A 24,993-nucleotide genomic window follows, 5' to 3' on the forward strand; every position below is an offset into this window, starting at 1 on the left:
AAACTTTCACGGGACCCAAATAGATACCAGAAACAAAAATACAGCTTCTCACAATCGAAAGTGGGTATGCTTCTGAGCTGGCCCCTCCTCCCCACCCCATAAACCACAGAGTGCCAGGATGTTGTGGATCACTCATCTAGAAAACACTGAGCCAAATAATGACCACCACCCCCAAAGATGTCCATGTCCTGTTCCCTAGAACCTGTGAATATGGCACCTTACCCAAAAAAAAAGGACTCAACAGATGTGATTAAGTTAAGGACCTCAAGCTGGAGAGATTTATCCTGGTGACCCAGTGTAATCACAAGGATCCTTAGATGAAGGAGGCATGAAGGTGAGAGAGGAGAAGGTGATGTGAGAATAGAAGCTGAGAAAGAGGTTTGAAGACACCACACTGCTGACTTTGGAGATGGAGGATGGGGCCACAAGCCAAGGAACACAGGCAGCCTCAAGGAGCTGGAAACAGCAAAGAAATAAATTCTCCCCTACAGCCCCCAGGTGGAAGACTGCCCTGCCAACATCTTGATTAGAAGACTTCTGACCTCCAGGACTGTAAGAGAATAAATTTGTATCGTGTTCAGTCTCTAAGTTTGTGGTAATTCATTACGGCAGCAACAGGAAATGAATGCGCTCACATTATAGATTTCTGTGGAGAGAAAAATGAACTCGAATTTCCCTCATGCTCAGCCCCTCTCCTCTCCCTCTGGCCAATCAACAGGAAATTTGGCATCAGGACCCATGTAAAAGGAGTTGCTCCTTCCCTCCCCAAGAGGGAAAAGCCAGGAAGGACTCAGGAAGGAAGTATCCCCTCTCTGGCCTCCCAAGCCCCTGGCTCCGCAAATGGAGGTTCCCTGAGACATAAGAGATTGAACCCCCTCTCCCCACTTCATGGGAGTTTAGTCCTTATTTTCTGATGTATGGCTTTTCTCTCTTCTCTTTTGTCAACTTCCTATCTGGGGGAGACTGGTAGGAGAAACTCTGAGTTCAGTTCAGGTATTAATTCTAAGACACAAATATTGATGAGTCCCTACCTCCCTTTGCAAATCCACTGGCCATGGGGCATTTCCAGGCATGCAAACCTGGGCTGCCCTTTGCCCCGCTGCTGTCAGGCCCATGTGGGCCTCAATGGCCAGCGTTGAGAGCTGGCAGCCCTCAGCGCACACTCACCTGTGGGATGACGTGGCAGGTGACTCCTCGATGACCACAGGGCCACAGCTGTACAGAGGGACAGCACACAGATACCAGCACCCGCCAACTCCAAGGAGTCGGCCGGGCAGTGGAACCCCGAGGGCCTAATGAGCAGAAGCCAAAGAGCCCAGAGCCAGGGGGTGGAGGGCGGACGGCCTCGCTCAGGGAGAGCCACCACTGGTCTGCTGGTGGCGGTGGTTTTAAACACAGAAAGCAAGCCTACCTTCTGATAGTCGGGTAGGTAGAGAATAGTTCTTTCAATCTGTAGTGCATGCTGTATACCAATCTGGTCCTTCAGTAAGAGTTCATTGAGTGCCTCCTATGTGCCAGGAACCAGGAAAGCAGGAAGCTTTTCTTCTGGCTTCTGATGTGGAAGGTATTCCATGAGCAAAGCTTCCTCTGCCTCTTCAGTCATCCCTAGAGAGGAGGAGAGACTTGCTCCGATGAGGAGTTTGGAGACAGAGAAGGGCAAGCGCAGGCCAGCCCCTCCCTTGGTTGGCTGCCCAGTTCCCTCCAAGTGAAAGTTTACAAGCGACCTGCCCCCATTCCTGGAGGACTGCACCAGCTGTCTCTGAGGAATTAGCCCCAGCCATGTTTGCAAATGCCACCTCTGTACAGCAAGAAAGAGAACACTTTGCCTTCCATCTGCTGGCTCCTCTGAGTTCTTTCTCAGTTGACTCAGACCTTGGGTAAGAGATGGAGTGCTGCTGAGCTCTCTCGCAAACTGCAACATGAGGTGAAGGGGTTTGGGGTGATGAGACCAGCTTGCCTGCCCTCGTGGAGCTGACAGTCGGGCAGGAATGGGCACTCGAGGCTCTCAGTAGAGGTCTCAATCCTGGGCACCTGCTAGCCTGGTCCTCTAGTTGTGAGCCTGGAGACACGAGAGCTCGACCCCTGGGACCTACTGCTGAGCCATCGTGTCTGACACTTCAGGGGCCCTCACCCCACTGCCTTTCAGGCAAACTCCACCTTCTGTCCACTTGGATCTCCACCTACCCCCCTCCCCGCTGCCTCCACACAGAGCCTGGGATTCACTTCTTACACCAGCTGATTCTCTCTTTCTCTCTGACTTTCATTTGCTATTCTCTCCTCCTGAACAGCTTTCAGCTCTTGCCCTTCTCCTAATTCCCAGGAGTCCTTCAAGTCTCCACAAGATGTCTCTTGACCCAGGACACCATCTCCCCATCAACTGACAACACAGGTCAGGCTTAACTGTCCCTCTGATTACCCACGAAATATTTGTTTTTCTCATAAAATACTACCTGTTAAATTCTCCTAACACATTTAGAGACATCTGTCTTGCAGAGGCCCAGCCGTCAGCCAGACAAACCAGATTCGTGTCTGCACAAAGCCCCAGTCTCATAGGGAACACAGACACTAAGACAGCGAAGTCCACAGTGCGTCTAGGTGTTTCTCGTGAGCACAAGACCCTGGGTACTTGCCCCTGTGTGTTGGATTTCTGTTTCCCAATGTCCTTAATATACAGATCCAGGTGATTAATTTTTCCTAGAAACTTTGTGCCAAGGGAAAAACACTTGCCTTCTCCAAACACTTCATTTATTTCAAGGTACTAAGAAACCCATCATATTTCTCTTTTCATCTTTTCTGCCAGGAAGTTCAGGGCCAAATTTAGACCTCAATCACAAGCCATTACTTAATTTCTTGTTCCTGTTTATAGATCTCTTGTTATCCATATAGTTTTCCTTTAATTTATGCATCTCTGTATACCCACATGTGTGTCTTTACTGTAACCTCTCCAAGTCCCCCACCAAAGCAAGTGGAATGCAGGTTCTACGTTGTGTGGCTCCTTCTATCCCAACCCCAGAAGGGCCAGCTTGAGCTACCCTGATAGACTTAGTCTGGCCAAGGTGCCCCCAGGCACCAGGCCTCTGTCTCATCCCTCCAGCCCCTCCCATGGGGCAGAGGTGCTATTAAAAGGGCCAGACCTGGGAATTCCCAGTGGTTAAGACACTGCTCCCACTGCAACAGACAGAGGTTCGATCCCTGGTCAGGGAACTAAGATCCCACATGTCTCATGGTGCAGCCCAAAAATTAAAAAAAAAAAAAGATAAATAAAGGGCCAGACCCTTAAGAAAGGGCAGAATGAGAGGAAAAGGAAATGCCAGGCAAGAGACAAGAGGTGAGTGAGGTTGAGGGCAGGGGGCCCCTAGGAGAGAACTATCATCACAAGTCCTCTCTTTCCTCATAGCACACTCTCGGCACCAGGGATGCTTGATAAGGCCACTCACCAGGGGCCGAGTCTTACTTTCAGACCAAAAGTTTCCACTAAACAGGCTCCAAGTAAGGAGCGGAGATTTGCAATCTGAGTCCTCTCTCGGATACGCCACATGGCCTGCCGAGGTCATGATGCTTCTATCATGGTTTTCCTGTGTCAGTTTGATGGATACTTTCTGGGGATCCTGAGAGTGTCACTAAAGAAGAGGTGGAATCATTGGGTCTGAATTAGATAAGGATCTATCTTAATATAGGGCTTCCCTTGTGGCTCAGATGGTAAGGAATCTGCCTGCAATGCAGGAGACTCATGTTCAATCCCTGGGTCAAGAAGATCCCCTGGAGAAGGGAATGGCTATCCACTCCAGTATTCTTGCCTGGAGATTCATGGACAGAGAAGCCTGGTGGGCTAAAGTCCATGGGGTCACAAAGAGCTGGACACGACTGAGCAACTAACACTTTCACTTTTCTGTCTTAATATAATCCATCACATGTGTATGATGCTTTTATAGAAAACAGAATACTGCCACACACTTGCTTTTCTGTCAACTGAACCTGCAACCCTTTGATGTAAGCAGGGTAGATATCATCCCCACTTTATAAATGAGGAAACAGAGATGCAACGAGGCTGTGACTTGCCCAAGACTGAAACCCCGGACTTCTTTCTGAAAGGAGGGATGATGTTCAGCTTGTGAGTTTGTAACACCAATTCCCTACCTAGTGCTAGGCATACAGACAGTGATGGTCAGTAAAACTTGGAGTTTAAACATCTGCATCCCCCCTAAACTCTGCTCTGAAAACCAAAATCTGTGTCAGTATAGGCACTAACCAAGTAGCGTCAGGAGCTTTGGCAGCCCCCTGCCTGACCCTCTATCCACACGGTTGAGGTGGGAAAGCTTGATATATTCCCTGAGATATTCCAGGTCATCCTATGATCAAGGTCAAAGTCAGAGTCACAAAGCACAGGACCGGGGGGGACCTTACAGATCTAGTGACCCCGTTTGGCATCTGTCTTGACCTAGCTGTCTCAGTCCATCATTAACCCTAACTGGGTGAGGGGAGGAGTGGGTCATAAACCCTGTCTTTTTCCTGCCATATCAGCACCCTTTCCTGGTGATGACTTATTGCTTGCAAACATATCACTGACCTTTGTGTTCTTACCAAACACCACCAAAGGCAATAGGATGTGTCTGCCATGCATGCATGCTAAGTTGCTTCAGTCACGTCCTACTCTTTGCAACCCTATGGACTATAGCCAGCCAGGCTCCTCTGTCCATGGGATTCTCCAGACAAGAATACTGGAGTGGATTGCCATGTCCTCCTCCAGGGGATCTTCCCAACCCAGGAACCGAACCCATGTCTCTTACATCTCCTGCCACAGGCAAATAGTAGGGTCATCCCATTCCTTCCTTTCTGCCCCAACTGGACCCTGTACTGAAGTGACCTCTAATGCTCACTAATGCCCAGCACCCCCTCCTCTCCCTTTTGGTGAAAATACTCTTCTGTTCCTTTAGGAGAACTGCTTTTCCCCCCACCTTTATTTGTGCCTGGCTTGCCTATCACAAACAGTGGCTGACTTTATTTTTCTGGGCTCCAAAATCACTGCAGATGGTGATTGCAGCCATGAAATTAAAAATTCTTACTCCTTGGAAGGAAAGTTATGACCAACCTAGACAGCATATTAGAAAGAAGAGACATACTTTGTCAACAAAGGTCCATCTAGTCAAGGCTATGGTTTTTCCAGTGGTCATGTATGGATGTGAGAGTTGGACTATAAAGAAAGCTGAGCACCCAAGAATTGATACTTTTGAACTGTGGTGTTGGAGAAGACTCTTGAGAGTCCCTTGGACTGCAAGGAGATCCAACAAGTCCATCCTAAAGGAGATCAGTCCTGGGTGGTCATTGGAAGGACTGATGTTGAATCTGAAAGTCCAATACTTTGGCCACCTGATTCAAAGAGCTGACTCATTTGAAAAGACGCTGATGCTGGGAGGGATTGGGGGCAGGAGGAGGAAGGGGATGACAGAGGATGAGATGGCTGGATGGCATCATCGACTCAATGGACATGAGTTTGGGTGGACTCCGGGAGTTGGTGATGGACAGGGAGGCCTGGCGTGCTGCGGTTCATGGGGTCGCAAAGAGTCAAACACGACTGAATGACTGAACTGAACTGAACTGAACTGCGTATCACAGGACCTTCAGCTCTTTTAACACAGGACCGGACATGTGACACAGACTTGACATATCAGAATGCTCCATCTCTCTTGGCAGCATGATTGGATCAGAAATGAGCACATGGCCTAGCCTAGCCAATCAAAGCCTTCTCTAAGACTTGGCCTATGTTCACTGGGTGTCAGGGGGATCTCTTTTCCTCCAATGGCAGCAGTAAAGGCTGAGAAAGCCTGGAACTGCCAGACCCATTTATCTCATTGTGTTAAAGCCATCTACAGGGTGAAGCCAACACACTCAGAAACCAGGCCAAGAGAACAAAACAGAGAGAGTGCTGACCTCACTATCCAAGCCTCCAGACCCAGCCATAGAGTCAGATAGCTCCTGGGCTTGCCAGCCACAGGAGCCTGGGCTTGTGTGAGGAGTGTTTCTGATACCGGCGACAGAAAGTGTGCTAATACAAAGGCTTTACTGCTCTAATTGGTTAACACATGATCATAATCAACTGCATTATTGCCCCCCTTTGTCCATACCCTTTGTCATGTGACTTTGGGATTTTTCCACCCTCCCCCGCCCCCCATGAAGGCAGAGCATATTTCTCCGTCCCCAGATTTTTCAAAGCTGAGTCACGTGACTTGCACTGATCAATAGAATGAGGCAAAGTGACCACGTGCACAGTCCAAGCCTAGGTCTTAAGATACCTGGATTGTTTCTGCTTGCCCTGGTGAACTGCTCCCCACACCAGGAGGAGGACAAGCCCTGCCTGGGCTGCCCATCCCAGGAGGAGAACACAAGAAATGGTTCCAGCTGTGGCCAACCTAGATCAGCCAACCTCCAGCCAACTCACAAATGCCCGAGCTCGGTAAGCACTTATTCTTGCACTGAGATCTTGAGGTTGCGGTTAAGCTGCCATAAAGCATGTGTCACTCCTGTGCTTTGGACTTCTTGAAGACAGGAAATTATACATGGCTGTCTCCCTAGCAACTACGGGGAGACAGAAGGAAGAAGGTGGGACAAGGGGAGGCTCTGGTTCTCATGCACCTCTCTGTGTGTATGCTCAGTCTCTTCAGTCATGTCCAACTCTTAGCAGCCTTATGGACTGTAGCCTACCAGGCTCCTTTGTATGGGATTCTCTAGGCGAGAATACCGGAGTGGGTTGTCATGCCCTCCTCCAGGGAATCTTCCCAACTCAGGGACCAAAGCCGCATTGCTTATGTCTCCTGCATTGCCAGGCAGGTTTTTACCTCTAGTGCCACCTGCACCTCTCTACCAGGTTTGAAGTTCTGACCTCCACAAATAAAGATGCGCTCAAATGCGGAGAGTGAAGCTCTGTTTCTGACACATAAGGTATACATGGGAAATTCTGCTTAGGCATCAAATATTGCAGGCTGATGTGTAAGGACTACATATCCCACATGCCTTTGCCAGGTCATCACTTGTCAGCCTGCCATTTAAGGAAAGCTATAAAGCCATCTTTGCCCATTTCCGCTCCCGTGACAGTCAGGCGGGATTAGACGGATGGATAGCTGGGTACACAGTACCACGGCAAACCTGCCACAAAAATCTGCTAATCACACCCAGCTGATACTCACCATTTGCCAGCGAAAGTGTCTCAGTGTTTTACAGTGTCTCATTAAAATCGAGAGGATTAAGAGGCCCTTTCTTGATTCATGACTTTCTCTGCCTCAGAGATATAATCCTATCTATAACCCCAAATAACTAGAAACAAAATTAAATTTCTCAGAGATCAAGCAGGGCAGGTGTTGTACCATGCCCCAAAGTCTTGTTTTCTTTACATATTTTATCCAGCTTAAAGGCACAAGATATCTTGATCCCAAAACCAGGACTGTTCTGCAGTAGCCAGCAGCAATGACAGAAGGGAATTTCCCTGGTTTTTCTTTGTTGCTAACAAGCTGATACTTTTAAAAGAACCGCCACTTCCCCTTAGGTAAAAATGGACATATATATAATGTGTGCCTGCATGCTAAATTGGTTCAGTTGTATCCAACTCTTTGCGACCCCCTGGACGATAGCCCACCAGGCTCCTCTGTCCACAGGATTCTCCAGGCAAGAACACTGGAGTGGGTTGCCGTGCCCTCCTCCAGGGGATCTTCCCAACCTGGGGATCAAACCCCCGTCTCCTATGGCTCCCACATTGCAGGTGGATTCTTTACCACGGACCCATCTGGGAAACCTCATATATAAAGCAAATATATCTAAGGATTAGTCACCTCCTCAGATCCTTTTAAGGAGATAGGCAAGGACAAATCAAAAACAAAAGCTTCCACCATTGACTTCATTGATTTCCTTCCCTGGTCTTAGTTATCTTAAAAATAATAATAATAATAATTAGAGAATCATGGACAATTCAAGCTGGACGTAGCCTTGAAGACCCTTTAGTCAGACCCCATAACCAGGCTTCTCTGGTGGCTCAGTGGTAAAGAAACTGCCTGCCAAGGCAGGAGGCATGGGTTCAATTCCTGATCCTGGAGGATCCCACCTGTTGCAGAGCGACTAAGCCCATGTGCCCTTGCCCCGTAACTGGGAGAAACCCCTGCTCGCTACAACTAGAGAAAAGCCTGAGCAGCAAAAGAACCAGTGCAGCCAAAACTAAAATAAATAAATAGTTAAAAAACAAAAAAGCAAAAAACCCATAACCTGAGAGATAGAAAGTAACACCCAGATAGGGAAGACGATTTATTCAGAATTAAGGTGAGCTCGGGCTCAGTCCAGCCAGTGCTTCCTGTTCTTGCTCACACACTGTGTTAGTGCATTCTGGCTACACTCTAGATTGGGTGGCTTATAAACGACAGAGATTTCTCACAGTTCTGGTCACTGCAAAGTTCAATATCAAGGCTCTAGTGAGATATTGGTTCATAAATGACCATTTCCTGGTTCATATATAACCATTTTCTCACAGTAACCTTACATGGTGGAAGGAGCAAGGGAGCCTCTGGTGTCTTTTTGTAGTTGCTGTTGTTGTTTAGTTGCTAAGTGGTATCCAGCTCTGCAACCCCATGGACTGTATAGCCCTCCAGACTCCTCTGTCCAAGGCATTTCCCAGACAAGAACACTGAAGTGGGTTGCCGTTTCCGTCTCTTACCAGGGCACTAATTCCCTTCATCAGAGTCCACTCTCATGATCTAATTAACTTCCAAAGGCCTCACCTCCACCTGCCTGTCCACATTCCCCTTCCCATGTGCCAAAAGCGAGGCCCTGTCAACATCTTCAAAGATGAGTCAGTGCCCCACCTTAACAGACCCCGGCTTGGGACCTATGGGGGCTTATAGATGGAGCATCCCAGAGAGACCCGGACTAAGCTTCACCCCAAGAGAGGTGGGAGCATGGAGCAAGCCTCACACTATGCTCACCACTTTCTTCTTTGCAGCCCATGCAGAGTGGCAAGGGTAGGGGGGATGGCAGGTGGTTCATGGAATGTTATTTATAATGCCCTATGTTTTGTATCTGCCAAAGAGGTAGTATCCCATAACTGGAGGACTCTGTTTTACCAAAAGAAGTTGCTGGACAAAGTGATTTGCCCTAAGTCACACAAGGATGAAAAAGCTGAATTCTAGGGAAACTGAGAAGGAAGACTGGACACAGGATATGGGAGAAGGCAGAGCCAGGGTTGGATTAGGAGTTCTCTGTAGAGGAGAGACTGTGGTTACTGAGGATTTTCCAAGCAAAGGGCCCTGCACTATGCAAGGCAATCCCTGACTAGGCTCAAAGATCTTAAGTTGCATGCGTGCATGCTAAGTCACTTCAGTCATGTCTGACTCTTTGTGATCCTGGCGACTGTAGCCCACCAGGCTTCTCCGGGATTCTCCAGGCAAGAATACTGGAGTGGGTTGCCATGTCCTCCTCCCGGGGATCTTCCCAACCCAGGGAATCGAATCCGAGTCTCTATGTCTCCTGCATTGGCAGGTGGGTTCTTTACCATTATCACCATTTGGAAGCCTAGATCTTTGGTTAAAATGGCCCGAAAGTGCTTGGCCTGCTTTATTTCTCATGGAAACCAGTTAAAGGGTTAAACTAGTTATTTTAATTGGAGGAACATAACTGAGGCCAAAATAGAGTCATCTTCCCTGAACAAGGGGAAACCTGATGTTGATTCACATTTCATGAATCCGATAAACCCTAATAGAACCTAGTAAGTTAAGGTACTTGTACATGGTGGGATGTTATAGTTACTTAAAACTGATAATGCTAAATACAGGAGGAAACGTGCAAGGTGGTACATTTAAGAAAAAAGAACTTTGATTTACATATTCATTATGAATCTAGCTCTGAAAACGCAGATGCAGAGACAGAAGGGTGAGGTGCAAAAACAAGGAGTTGTATTAGGGTATGATTATTATATTGACTTTCTGTTCTGTTCTTTAAAAAACCTCCAATGTCATTTAAAAATCCAAACCATTATAAGACACTGGGAAATGCTGATGTAGGCATTTAGTGAGTACCTCATCGGTATGAGACTCTGTGAGGGGTTCTGGTCCTGGTGCACCATCACGGAGTCTGCAGGCTAGTAAGGAGACATGAGTTTGGGTAAACTTTGGGAGTTGGTGATGGACAGGGAGGCCTGGCGTGCTGCAATTCATGGAGTCGCAAAGAGTCGGACACGACTGAGCGACTGAACTGAACTGAAGGAGACAGCTGTTCACAGCTCATTACAAGGAAGAAAGTGATATGTACAATGACCAGAGGAGAAAACTAACCTCTTATCAGGGCAGAGAGGAGAAAATACATCCAACATATTGAAAAAGGCATCATGGAGGAGGGAACTCAAAAACTCTGAACGCCATTTCTGAGGGCAGTGGGAGCCACTGGATGTGGGCTGGATGATGGGAACTGTGCTGTCTAGAAACGCCGTTGCATCGTGTGTGGAAGAGAGGTTCCTATAGACCCAGGATGAAGAGGGCTTGGCCTCCAATAGTGCGGGGGCTAAAAAGAGGAGAGGAAAAAATACGCTAGAGTACAGCTCATACAATAGCTTGAAGGGGAGAAAAAAAAAAAAACTCAAAGAAGCAGCCTAAGTAAGAAGCACAATTGTTCACATTAAGATCAGGTCTATTAGCCTACTTGGGTTGCAGTAACAAAATACCATAGACTGGGTGGCTTAACACAGAAATTTATTTTCTTCCTATTCTGGAGGCTGGAAAACCCAAGGTTAAGATCCAGCAGAGTTGGTTTCTGGTGAAGGTTCTTGCTGGATGGCAGCCAGCCACCTTCTCAATGTGTCTTCACAGAGCCTTTCCTCAGTATGTATACATGGAGAGAGACAGCTCTTCTTATAAGGCACTAATCCCACCATGGCGTCCCACTCTCATGATCTCACCTAAACTTAACCTCTCAAAGGCCCCACCTCCAGATACCATCCTAATGGGAGCTAGGGCTTCAACATACGATTTGGGGCAACACAGTTCAGTCTGTTGCAGGAAGGTGGTACTGCCATTCCTTGGCTAATGGATGGGAAAGGTGAAGAAGAAATGCACTGTGCGTGTGTCAGATAGTATCGGTCAGAAGAAACAGTGACTCCATTAGAGGATGAAAGTCAATCAAAATCAGTGAGTAAAAATAGAATGTATTAAGTCACAGAACGCAGGGGAAATCATGAGTGAGTAAGCGAAGTTGCTCAGTCATGTCCAGCTCTTTGCAATCTCTCAGACTGTAACCTACCAGGCTCCTTTGTCCATGGAATTTTCCAGGCAAGAGTACTGGAGTGAGTTGCCATTTCCTTCTCCAGAGATCTTCCCAAGCCAGGGATTGAACCCAGGAGACCCTGCATTGCAGGCAGATGCTTTACCGTCTGAGCCACCAGGGAAATCATAGGGGTCATCAAAGCACTGTGGGAAAGCAGATTAGATAAGCAAAGGAAGGTAGCAAAATGTCTCATCCTTGCAATCCCAAGAATGAGTTTAAACCAGAAAGGAGGGACTTCCCTGGTGGTCCAGTGGCTGAGACTCCGCCCCCCCAGTGCAGGCAGCCTGGGTTCCATCCCTGGTCAGAGAACTACATACTACACGCCACAACTAAGAGTTCACATGTCGTAACTAAAATCCCATACGCCGCAACAAAGATCCTAAGTGCTGCAAATAAGACCAAGCACAGCCAACTAAATGAATAGAAATAAATATTTTTTAGAAAACAGAATGGTAGTGAAATCTGACCACAAAACACAGAACGCTTGGACTTCCAGCCAAAGTAGGGATATGCCCTCTTGCCTGAAACAACAAAAAAAGGGAACAAAAATGTTTGAAGCAAGTTTTCAAGAGATTGATCATTAAGCAATGAAAGAGTGCTCCCAGAGAGTCGGAAAATAAACCAAATTAGCCCAGGGGCTAATTAACCAGGGGCCTGGCTGGTTGCCTTGGGAGAGCTCCAGCATGCAGCACTAAGAGAGAATTTGGGAAGCCCCCAGGAGACGAGCTGGAAGTCCAGGGAGACAGAACAGCTAGGGTTCTCTGACAAAGTACCAGAGAGAAAAGAACTTCCCCAAGAGAAAACTCCAGAGAACTGCATAGAGTCCCTCAGGAGCAGATAGCAGAGGACTGGTCAGCATGGCATGTGAGAAACCAGATTTCTCCTCAGAAATAATGCAAGCAAGCAGAGAGTGGGATCACATCTTTACAGAACAGATAGAAAAACACCTTTAACCTAGAACTCTATACCTTGTGAACTGGTTTTCTTCTCCTGTTGCATAACTAATTACCATAAGCTTGGAGCCTTATAGCAAAATAAGTTTATAACTAACACAACTATACTCCAATAAAAGAAAAAAACTTTTAAGTTTATTAGCTCACAGTTTTCATGAGTCAGGTTGCCTGTATTTACATCAGACAAATTACATGTAAGAGCAAAGAATATTACTATTCTTTGCAATGAATGAAATGAAATGAAAAAGACCACTTCATAACGAGAAAAGGATCAAGTTATCCAGATGATACTACATTTTTAAGTCTTTATGCCCATAATATCAGAGTTTCAAAATACATTAAGCCAAAAAAAAAAGAAGAAGAGGAAGAGGAATAAGAAGAGGAGGAGGCGAGAGAAGGAGGGCTGAAAGAAGAAAAAGAGAAATTCACAGACATAGTCAGACACCTTCTACCTTAAGCTACTAGATAAACAGAGCAAATTAAATGTAAAGTAAGTAGAGGAAAGAAAATCAGAAAGGTCAGAGATCAATGAAACACAGAAAAATAACAGAGAAAATAAAAAAAATCAACCAAAGCTGCTTCTAAAGAATATTAATGAAATTAATAAATCTGAGCCGGGTTGATCAGGAGGAAAAAAAAAAAAGGGAGAGAGGGAAGAAGTAGATACAGATTACCAACAACAAGAATGAGAATATCATTATAGAGTCTATAGATGATGAAGTTATAATAAATGAGATTTTACAATCAACTTTTTGCCAATAAATGTGACAACTTCAGTAAAATGGAAAAATTCCTTGAAAAATAAACTACCACAACTCATCTAAGAAGTAATAAATACCTAGAATAGCTCTTTATTTCTTAAAGAAGTTGAATTTATAGTTAAAAATTTTCACGTCCTTGAGAGGAATTTCCCAGGACACAGGATTTTCATCCTAAAAGTAGGACAGTCCCAGACAAACCTCAATGGTTGTTAACTGTAAATCTGCCACCTCATCCTGGACATAGCTGCAAGGCCAGACACAGTGGTGGCCAGGCTAAGTCCAGCATGGTCCCCATGCCCAAGTGGTCACTGAAAGGGTGACATGAAGCCTTAGTGAAGCACACTCCAGCTTTGGTTATTTAATAGCCTCTCCTTCACAGCCTTAACTGAATTCCTCTGACCTTTTGCTGCAAAAGCATATGAGCTAGATACCAGATCGTTTGCAGCAATTTATAATTAATTTATGCCGCCCCGAAGTCCCACTGGGTCAGTTTCATTCCTCATCCAGTTAATGAAAGGATTTCAGAACACCTTTGATCAGTAAAAGCATGATTAAGACTTCCTCCCTATTCCTCTTCTCTAGGAATGAGCGATGAATCGTCCCACTGCAGAAGCCTTCCATTCTCAAAAAAAAATGCACGTGCTGCAGTCTTGTCTTTAACTAGTCTCTGCCTCCAGATGAAATCACCATGTCCCTACTCTGGATTTCATTTGTAAGATCACTTATTTTGCATATGGAAGGCTTTGTATTGACTCACTCATTTAGGCGAGGCCATATGCTGCACACAGAGCAAAACAACCATGAGTCAGGTCGAAACCCAGTGGGAGCAGAGGAGAAGCCAGCACAGTCCGCCAGCTGACATTTAATTGACTGTCTACTATGTGCCACCAGTCAGGCCCAGGGCCTGGGGTGTTCAGAGAGGAGCAAGAGACATAGACACTACCTCGAGGCAGAGTTTCTCAACTTCAGCACTACTGACCTTCAGAGTTGGATAGTTCTCAGTTGTGGGGCCATCCTGTACATTGTAGGATGCCTAGCAGCATCTCTGATCTCTACCCAATTAGAAGCTGGGAGATCTGTCCCCCGCTTTCAGTGTGACATTCAGACAAATCTCCAGATGTTCCAAATGTTCCCCAGGGGCAGAGTTGCCCTTAGGTTGAAAACATTAAGGTGCTTGCAATCAAGAAAAGTAACTAAAACAACACAGATCTTTATGATGAAGGACATCACAGGAGAAGCTGTTTAGTCGCTAACTTGTCTCTGACTCTCTTGTGACCCCATGGACTATAACCCTCCAGGTGCCTCTGTCCATGGGATTTCCCGTGCAAGAATACTGGAGCGGGTTGCCATTTCTTTCTCCATGGGATCTTCTCAACCCAGGGATTGAACCCATGTCTCCTGCATTGGCAGACCGATTCTTTAGCACTGAGGCACCAGGGAAGCCCCACAGTTGGAGTACAATGGTTGTAAACTCCAGCGGTCTTGGAGCCCAGCAATGGGAAGGCCAGTGGGAATGCATCTAACTGGAAAGGACAGTAGGGCTCAGCTCCAGTCAAGTGTTATCAGATACTCTGACATGTCTAGTAAATTCTGAAATCTGAGCATCTATCTGAAATTCTCCAATTTCTTAATATTCTCAGTTTAAAAATCATTTTAAAAGAATGTAAACCCTCAAAATAAGTAAATAAATTAGAAGATCAAGAGCCTGATTCAGCCAGATGCCCGTTGTGTGCAGAAAATTGGGCAGCATCTCAGTCCTGGCACAACCTCTGGCTCACTTCTGCCTCTAGGCATTGGGGTCTGTTTCTAGACATTGAGGAATCGTCTATATGATTGAGTTTCAACAGAGGTTCTTGACCCCGACACCCATTCAAATCACCTGGAGATATTTAAAAACCCATCAGGGCACTGACTTCATATCTGCCCAATTAAACCAGACCCAGGGAGTGGGGTAGAGGTGTCCATGTTTATAAAAATCTCTCCAGGTGATTCTAACATTCACTGCTGCTGCTGCTGCTAAGTCGTTTCAGTCGTGTCCGACTCTGTGTGACCCCACAGACGGCAGCCCACCAGGCTCCCCCGTCCCTGGGAGTCTCCAGGCAAGAACACTGGAGTGGGTTGCCATTTCCTCCTCCAACGCATGAAAGTGAAAAGTGAAAGTGAAGTCACTCAGTCATGTCCGACTCTTCGCAACCCCATGGACTGCAGCCTACCAGGCTCCTCCGTCCATGGGATTTCCCAGGCAAGAGTAATGGAGTGGGGTACCATCACCTTCCCCACTAATATTCACTGGTGTAGAAGAAAACCAACATGTGTGAAGGCTTACCTCCAGGAAGTGTGTTGATTAAAATCTGGGGCTCCAAGGAGTGGGGAGGGATAAATTGGGAGATTGGCATTGACATTACACACGACTATATATAAAACAGATAACTAAATTAGAACCTACTATACAGCGCAGGAACGTCTACTCAGTACTCTGAAATGACCAGTACGGAAAAAGAATCAAAAAGAGTAGAAATATTTATATATAGAACTGCTCCATTTTTCTGTACAGCAGAAACTAACACAAAATTGTAAATGAACTATACTCCAATAAAAATAATTTAAAAATTTAAAAATAAACAAAATCAGTGATTGTTCATCTTCAAAAAATAGAGAAAAATTCAGAGAAATGTTGAAAGATAAAATGAAATATCACTCACACACACACACAAATCTGGGACTCCAGACACAGACTGGTTTTCAAATCCTGCTCCACGCTGGGCAACTATTGGTCTAAGAGAAACAATCCAGGCAATAGGGTCTCTATTTGTTAAATGGAGATAATAACACTACCTCAAGATTGCTCTAGAGGAGAAGTAATTAGGTTCCTGCCAGCTCTAACACTCTGTGGATTTCCCTTTGTGTGAAGAGGAAATGAGTACTAGACACCCACTAAGTCTGGAACTGAAATGCCCCAGTGGGATCCCTCAAGAAGGATGGGAGATAAGGAGCCAGATGATGACTGTTCACAACAGAAATTCCAAAGTGACACAAATACTCCTCCTACACGCAGTCATTAGCTGCCAGAACAGAAGTACCTTGAGTATCATTCTAAAAGAATTTGGCTTTTGAAGCTTACCTCTGTTACCATGAAGGGTCTTCCACCAAAAAAACTTAAGGAGCCCTAACATCCAAACACTGAGTATTCTGAAGCATCTGATCCAATGTCATGCCAGTAATATTTCCATTATTCACCTGAACCTCTGTAACAAGATGGCTAACTAGGGCCTTCCATTTGGGACACACACATTTATCATTTGATTAGAAAAGATTACCTATATTTAGATAAAACATATATCCCCTAACAGGGATGGACAGTTATAAATAACTTGGGAAACTCTCGCCGCCGCCCAAAACATCATGATTTAGGTCAAAAGAAAAAGCCTTTCTGATCACTGTCCTTTCGCATTCCCCAGCACATTTTTCATGTTTACTTGCTGTCACCCCAGATAAGTGATCACCCTGGCCGCATCCCATTTCCTCACAAGCGAAGATGTGAGGAAGAACTGTCACAATCAAATGAACTGGATCAAGGCTCCAAGGAGGAGCGGCTAGGGTCTAGGGCCTCTGCCCTCTAATCAGTTGGTTAGCCTACCTCCAATTTATGTTGGACAGCTATTGGGGAGCCACAGAAATAGCTTCAAGTAAGACCTCTACTCAAGCTGTTGGATGAAAGAAGGACTTAGAGGAAACCAAGGCTCTCCTTCCACATTGAAACAGAGGCCTAGCCCTTCCATAGTGTTTCTTCCTTCCCTGTCCATTGAAGCAGCTCCAGTGATTCTGATGCAAAAGAAAAACCGCAACCAATGACTGTAGCTGAAATTTTTTGAACAGAAAATGAAACAAAGTAGTATTGGATTAGAACCAAGTATAAAATAAGTACCCATGAGTCCAGAAGATACTTCCTCTTCTAGCAAGATGGAATAGACATATTTTTCCCTATTTTTTCCACTATGTATAACTAAATACCATAAACATTATACATAAAACACACATAAGTATACTGAAGGGAAGAGAGTAGACCAGCTAGGGACCTTGGTGTCCATGAAACGATATGGTGAGTTCCCTGAGTTCTCTCTCTTTACTCCATATACCTCCCCCCACCACATGGAGTGGGAGAAGCCCTCTATCAAATTGAAGCCCTCTAACAGAGGAGCCTGGTGGGCTGCAGTCCATGGGGTCGCTAAGAGTCGGACACGACTGAGCGACTTCACTTTCACTTTTCACTTTCATGCATTGGAGAAGGAAATGGCAACCCATTCCAGTGTTCTTGCCTGGAGAATCCCAGGGACGGGGGAGCCTGGTGGGCTGCCGTCTATGGGGTCACACAGAGTCAGACACGACTGAAGCGACTTAGCAGCAGCAGCAGCAGCAGCAACAATCTAGAAAGGCTAATACACACAGACCAAAAATATAAATAAATAAACACAAAAAGCTCCAACAAAAACCTGGCCAAAGGGCCAGGAAAGAACACTGTTAGCCCATGACCTCTCTACTCCAGTCAAATAGCACTTAAAACTGTGGTTCCATCTCTACTCATGCCAGCAAAGGCCAAGTGGGAAGCCTAAAAGTCCACTCTCTCAAGGCTGTAACAAAGTGCCCCAGCACCCCTACCCAGGTAGTACCAGAGAAGATCAAGTAGAGAGCCAGGGCTTTTATCCCACCCCAGCACTGTGGTAATGAGCCCCCGCCTCTTCAGTGTCAGTGAAGACCACACGGGGAGCCCAAACTCCTAACCAGTACTGACCAGGGGCCCCCACTACCTCAGGTGTCAATAAATGCCTTGGAGGAGACCTGGCCTTCTATCTCCACCTGGCAGCAACAAGGAGGCACTACAGCGCCCCCTACTGAAATGGCGTCAGAGAAACCCGGCTAAAACAGAAGGATCAAGAAAGACGCAGTCTCATAACTCAAGACAAAAATGCCTGCTGCTGCTGCTGCTGCTAAGTCGCTTCAGTCATGTCCGACTCTGTATGACCCCATAGATGGCAGCCCACCAGGCTCCCCCGTCCCTGGGACTCTCCAGGCAAGAACACTGGAGTGGGTTGCCATTTCCTTCTCCAATGCATGAAAGTGAAAAGTGAAAGTCGCTCAGTCGTGTCCGACTCTTAGCGACCCCATGAACTGCAGCCTACCAGGCTCCTCCATCCATGGGATTTTCCAGGCAAGAGTACTGGAGTGGGTTGCCATTGCCTTCTCCAAAAAATGCCTGGGCTTCGGTCAAAAATCATTCATCCTATAAAGACCCATGACAAGCTCAAACTAAACGAGCAAAGACAATCAATAGATGCCATCACCAAGAGAACAGAAATGTTAGAATTACATGACAAAGATTTAAAATCAGCCATGATCAGCAATGGGGATGCAGACATAGGGAAGAGATTTTTGGCCACAGTTGGGGAGAGAGAGGTGGCATGGCTTCAGAGAGTAGCACTGAAACATAAACATTACCATATGTAAAGTAGATAGCCAGTGGGAATTTGCTGTGTGCCAATGCTCTGTAACAACCTAGAGGGATGAGACGGGGAGGGAGGTGGGAGGGAAGTTTAAGAGGGAAGGGACATATGTAATACCTATGGCTAATTCATGTTGATGTATGGCAGAAACCAACACAACATTGTAAAGTAAATACCTTCTGATTAAAAAAAATTCTTTTTGGAAGCAGCCATGATAAAAGTGCTTCAAGAAGCAATTACAGCCTTTTCATGAAGATGGCGCCGAAGGCGAAGAAGGAAGCCCCTGCCCCTCCTAAAGCTGAAGCCAAAGCAAAAGCTTTGAAGGCCAAGAAAGCAGTGTTGAAAGGTGTCCACAGCCACAAGAAAAAGAAGATCCGGACGTCACCCACCTTCCGGCGGCCCAAAACACTGCGGCTCAGGAGGCAGCCCAAATATCGTCGGAAGAGCGCCCCTAGGAGAAACCAACTTGACCACTATGCTACCATCAAATTCCCCCTCACCACCGAGTCGGCCATGAAGGAAATAGAAGACAACAACACACTGGTGTTCATTGTGGATGTCAAGGCCAACAAACACCAAATCAAACAGGCTGTGAAGAAGCTCTATGACATTGACGTGGCCAAGGTCAATACTCTGATCAGGCCTGATGGAGAGAAGAAGGCATATGTTCGACTGGCTCCTGACTATGATGCTTTGGATGTTGCCAACAAAATTGGGATCATCTAAACTGAGTCCAGCTGGCTAATTTCAAATATAAAAGTTTTCACTATAAAAAAAAATTATAAAAAAAAAAAGAAGCAATTACAAATGCAGCTTAAGCAAATTAAAAGACAGGAAAACCTCAGCAAAGGAATATAAAAAAGAACCAGAAAGTTTGGAACTGAAAATCCTAACAACTGAAATAAAACTCAGTGGGTGGGTTCAATAGCCAAGTGGGAAACAGAGCAAAGAATTAGTGAACTGGATGACAAGACAATAGGAATTACCCAATCTGAGCTAAAGAAAGAAAATATACTAAAAAAACTAAAACAACAACAACAAAAAAAACAGAGGAACAGAGGCTCAGAGATCTATGGTACTACAATAAAAGATCTAACATTCTTGTCATCAGAATCCTAGAACAGAGGAGAAATAGAGTGGGACTGAAAAGAGACTCAAAGAAATAGTGGCTGAAAACATCCCAAATTTAGCAAGAAACATAAACCTACTAATTTGAGGAAATGAGTAAATCACAAACAGAAAAAACCCAAAGAAACCCACATAAAGGCACATTATAATTAAAATTCTAATAAGTATTGCTAAAGAAAAAGTGTTAAAAGCAGCCAGAGAAAAATGACAACTTACCTTTGAGGAAAATAATTAGAATGACTGTGGATTTCCTATTAGACTCTGTGGAGCACCATGGAGCAGGAAGTGATAGTATTATCAAGGTGGTGAAAGAAAGAACTATTAACCTTGAATCCCATACCCTGCAAAAATATCCTACAGGAGTGAAGGGGAAATGAGAACATTCTCAGATTAAAGAAAATTAAAAGAATTTGGTTCCAGCAGATCTACTCTAAATGAATGGCTAAAGGAAGCTCTCTAAACAAACAAACAAAAAAAAACCAATAAAAAAGAAAATCTTAGAACATCAAGAAGGAAGGAAGAACATAAAATATATATATTTATGGAAAGATTCCATAGAAAAGCAGGGGACAGCACCCAATTCATTTTATGAAGCTATTATCATCCTGTTACCAATGCAAAAAGAGAAAGCTACAGTCCAGTGGGACAGACCAATGTCCCTCTTCAATACTGACACAAAAATCCCTAACAAAATACTAAGAAATAGAATTCAGCAATATTCAATAAGAATTACACTCTAAGACCAACCAAGGTTTATTTTATACATGCAAGACTGGTTTAATATTGACAAATTGATCAATATAACCCATCATATTAACAAGCTAATTAAGAACAATCAATCACATGTTCATCTTGATGCAAAAAAATCATTCTACAGAATTCAAAACACATTCATGGTAAGAACTCTCAGCAAACAGAAATAGAACTTTCTCAGTTTCATAAAGAGCATCTGTAAAGCCCCACAGTGAACATTATACTTAACAGTGAGTGATTCTTTACTCTCTAAAGTTGGGAACAAGATAAAGACATTTACTCTTATTTTACACAGTGCAAAATGACCTAGCCAGAGAAATAAAGCTGAAAAAAGAAACAAAAGTCATACAGATAGGAAAGAAAGAAATAAAACAGTCTCTCCTTGCAAATGACATGATTATTTACACAGTAAAACTAAACAAATCTACAAAAACTCCTAGAACTAATAAATGATTTTAGCAAGGTTATAGAATATGAGATAAACATATAAAAATCTATTGGATTTCTTAGATGTCAGGTAATATTATTTTGTGTAATATTTTCATGCATAGTTAAATAATAAGAAAAGCAGATGAGACAAAAGCAACATAGGAACATTATTTGTGTATCTATGCAAATGAACCAGGCTTGAATCAATATTTTATGATAATCAAATTAGTAATATGAATAATAATATGCAATCACTGAATAGTCTCCATAATAAAATGTTGAAAGTTATATTTACACTGATTTTCAAATTAAAGTGATTTAGGGACCAAAGCCTACTTTCCTAATAAAATGACTTTTCATTGTTTCAACAAGCCAAAATATATGTCTGTGTGTAAGTAAAAGAATACTTATTATAGAAAACATGGAAAAATTTCTCCAAACATTTTATCAGGGATAGAAACAAATACTTTGTTACATCTCATAAATCTTTTTAAAGAAATGTACATAAGCATTTTCTGTTTTACAAAATTGATATAAAAATCCACATAAATCAAAAATTTCATTTTATCTCTATATACTTGGAATGAACATGTAGACACTGAAATAAAAAATATAGTATCATTTTAAATTGTTCCCAAAAGTGACATACTTAAGCATAAATCTAACAAAATATTGACAGGACTTGCATGTGCATAACTACAAAATACTGATTAAAGAAGTAAAAGAATCTCTAAATAAAGAGAGATGCACTATGTTCACAGGCTGGAAAACTCAATACAATAAAAGATATCAATTCTGCCCAAACTGATATACAGATTTAATACAATTACTTTTAAAATCCCAGCAAGAATTTTTGTAGATACAGAGGTTATTTCTTTTTTTTTTTTTTACTTTACAATATTGTATTGGTTTTGCCATACATCAGCATGAATCTGCCACGGGTGTACACGTGTTCCCAATTCTGAACCCCCCTCCCACCTCCCTCCCTGTACGATCCCTCTGGGTCATCCCAGTGCACCCGCCCCAAGCATCCTGTATCCTGCATTGAACCTAGACTGGCAATTCGTTTCTTATATGATATTATACATGTTTCAATGCCATTCTCCCAAATCATCCCACCTTCTCCCTCTCCCACAGAGTCCAAAAGACTGTTCTATACATCTGTATCTCTTTTGCTGTCTCACGTACAGGGCTATCGTTACCATCTTTCTAAATTCCATATATATGCGTTAGTATACTGTATTGGTGTTTTTCTTTCTGGCTTACTTTACTCTGTATAATTGGCTCCAGTTTCATCCACCTCGTTAGAACTGATTCAAATGTATTCTTTTTAATAGCTGAGCCAAAGCCTTTGACTGTGTGGATCACAATAAACTGAAAAATTTTTAAAGAGATGGGAATACCAGACCACCTGACCTGCCTCTTGAGAAATCTGTATGCAGGCCAGGAAGCAACAGTTAGAACTGGACATGGAACAACAGACTGGTTCCAAATAGGAAAAGGAGTACATCAAGGCTGTATATTGTCACCCTGCTTATTTAACTTATATGCAGAGTACATCATGAGAAACGCTGGACTGGAAGAAACACAAGCTGGAATCAAGACTGCCGGGAGAAATATCAATAACCTCAGATATGCAGATGACACCACCCTTATGGCAGAAAGTGAAGAGGAACTAAAAAGCCTCTTGATGAAAGTGAAAGAGGAGAGTGAAAAAGTTGGCTTAAAGTTCAACATTCAGAAAACGAAGATCATGGCATCTGGTCCCATCACTTCATGAGAAATAGATGGGGAAACAGTGGAAACAGTGTCAGACTTTATTTTTGGGGGCTCCAAAATCACTGCAGATGGTGACTGCAGCCATGAAATTAAAAGACGCTTCCTCCTTGGAAGGAAAGTTATGAGCAACCTAGATAGCATATTCAAAAGCAGAGGCATTACTTTGCCGACTAAGGTCCATCTAGTCAAGGCTATGGTTTTTCCTGTGGTCATGTATGGATGTGAGAGTTGGACTGTGAAGAAGGCTGAGCGCCGAAGAATTGATGCTTTTGAACTGTGGTGTTGGAGAAGACTCTTGAGAGTCCCTTGGGCTGCAAGGAGATCCAACCAGTCCATTCTGAAGGAGATCAACCCTGGGTGTTCTTTGGAAGGAATGATGCTAAAGCTGAAACTCCAATACTTTGGCCACCTCATGCGAAGAGTTGACTCACTGGAAAAGACCCTGATGCTGGGAGGGATTGGGGGCAGGAGAAGAAGGGGACGACAGAGGATGAGATGGCTGGATGGCATCATGGACTCGATGGTCGTGAGCCTGAGTGAACTCCGGGAGTTGGTGATGGACAGGGAGGCCTGGCATGCTGCAATTCATGGGGTCGCAAAGAGTCGGACACCACTGAGCGACTGAACTGAACTGAACTGAATACTCCATTGTGTATATGTACCACAGCTTTCTTATCCATTCTTCTGCTGTTGGGCATCTAGGTTGCTTCCATGTCCTGGCTATCATAAACAGTGCTGCGATGAACACTGGGGTACATGAGTCTCTTTCAATTCTGGTTTCCTCGGTGTGTATGCCCAGCAGTGGGATTGCTGGGTCATATGGCAGTTCTATTTCCAATTTTTTAAGGAATCTCCACACTGTTCTCTATAGTGGCTATACTAGTTTGCATTCTCACCAACAGTGTAAGAGAGTTCTCTTTTCTCCTAAAGTTTATATAGAAAAGAAAAGGAACTGTAAGAACAAAAGCAATTCTGAAAGAGAAGAAAGCTACTGCATTCCACACTGTGGGACACTGGTGGAAGGATACACACACAAATTAATAAACAAAATAGAAAACCCAGGAACACACTGACACAAATACAGCCATCTGATTTTTGACAAAGATGCAAAAGCATTTTGATGAATGGAAGACAGGCATTTATTTATTTAAGATAGCCTTTTAAATGATGCTAGAACAATTGTATATCTCTACAAAAAATAGCATTAAATCTCATATACTTTATATAAAAATCTTATTAAATCTTATATACCTTATATAAAAATGAACTCAAAATGGATCGTGGGGGAACTTCTCTGCAGGTCCAATGGTTAAGACTCCCTTTCAGTGCAGGGGACATGGATTTAATCCCTAGTTAGGGAACTATTAATAAGATCCTACATGCTGTTCCCCCTGGAGAAGGAAATGGCAACCCACTCCAGTACTCTTGCCTGGAAAATCCTGTGGACCGAGAAGCCTGGTAGGCTACAGTCCATGGGGTCGCATAGAGTCGGACACAACTGAGCGACTTCACTCACATGTTGTTCAGCACAGCCAAAAACTAATAATAATAATTTTGAAATAAAAATAAAAAAATTTTTAATTGAATGACAGGGAGGCTTCTGTTTCCATTGCAAAAAAAAAAAAAAAGGATTATGGTCTTAAGTACAAAACATAAAACTGTAAAACTTTTAGGAAAAACAATAGTAGAAAATCTTTGAGATCTAGGGCTAGGCAAACCACTCTTAGATTTGATACCAAAAGAGAAAAGTTGACAAATGTGAGTTCATCAAAATTTAAAACTTTTGTTCCATAAAAGACCCTGCTAAGAAAATTATGCTATGGTTTTTCCAGTAGTCATGTATGGATGTGAGAGTTGGACTGTAAAGTAAAGTGAGCGTCAAAGAATTGGTGCTTTTGAATTGTGGTGTTGGAGAAGATTCTTGAGAGTCCCTTGGACAGCGAGGAAATCCAACCAGTCAGTCCATCCTAAAGGAAATCAGTCCTGAATGTTCATTGAAAGGACTGATGCTGAAGCTGAAATCCCAATACTTTGGCCACCTGAGGCAAAGAACTGACTCATTTGAAAAGACCCTGATGCTGGGAAAGATTGACGGTGGGAGGAGAAACGGACAAGAGAGGATGAGATGGTTGGATGGCATCACTGACTCAATGGACATGAGTTTGAGTAAACTCTGGAAGTTGGTGATGGACAGGGAGGCCTGGCATGCTGCAGTCCATGGGGTCACAAAGTCGGACACGACTGAGCGATTGAACTGAACTAAACTAAGAAGATAAAAACACAAGCTATAGAAGAAACATTTGCAAAATACATATTCCCCAAAGGACCAGTGTCTAGAATATATTTTTTTTCAAAAACTAGAGTTAAAAAGGCAATCTAATTTTTAAATGGACAAAAAGCCAA

General features: G+C 43.9%; 1 pseudogene; it reads left to right on the forward strand.

Moving 5' to 3' along the window:
- Nucleotides 1-18,750: 18,750 nt before the first annotated feature.
- On the forward strand, nt 18,751-19,263 carry LOC138070448 (large ribosomal subunit protein uL23 pseudogene; annotated as a pseudogene).
- Nucleotides 19,264-24,993: the final 5,730 nt, after the last annotated feature.

This window comes from Capricornis sumatraensis, chromosome 23, assembly GCF_032405125.1.
Source record: "Capricornis sumatraensis isolate serow.1 chromosome 23, serow.2, whole genome shotgun sequence".
Lineage (NCBI taxonomy): Eukaryota > Metazoa > Chordata > Mammalia > Artiodactyla > Bovidae > Capricornis > Capricornis sumatraensis.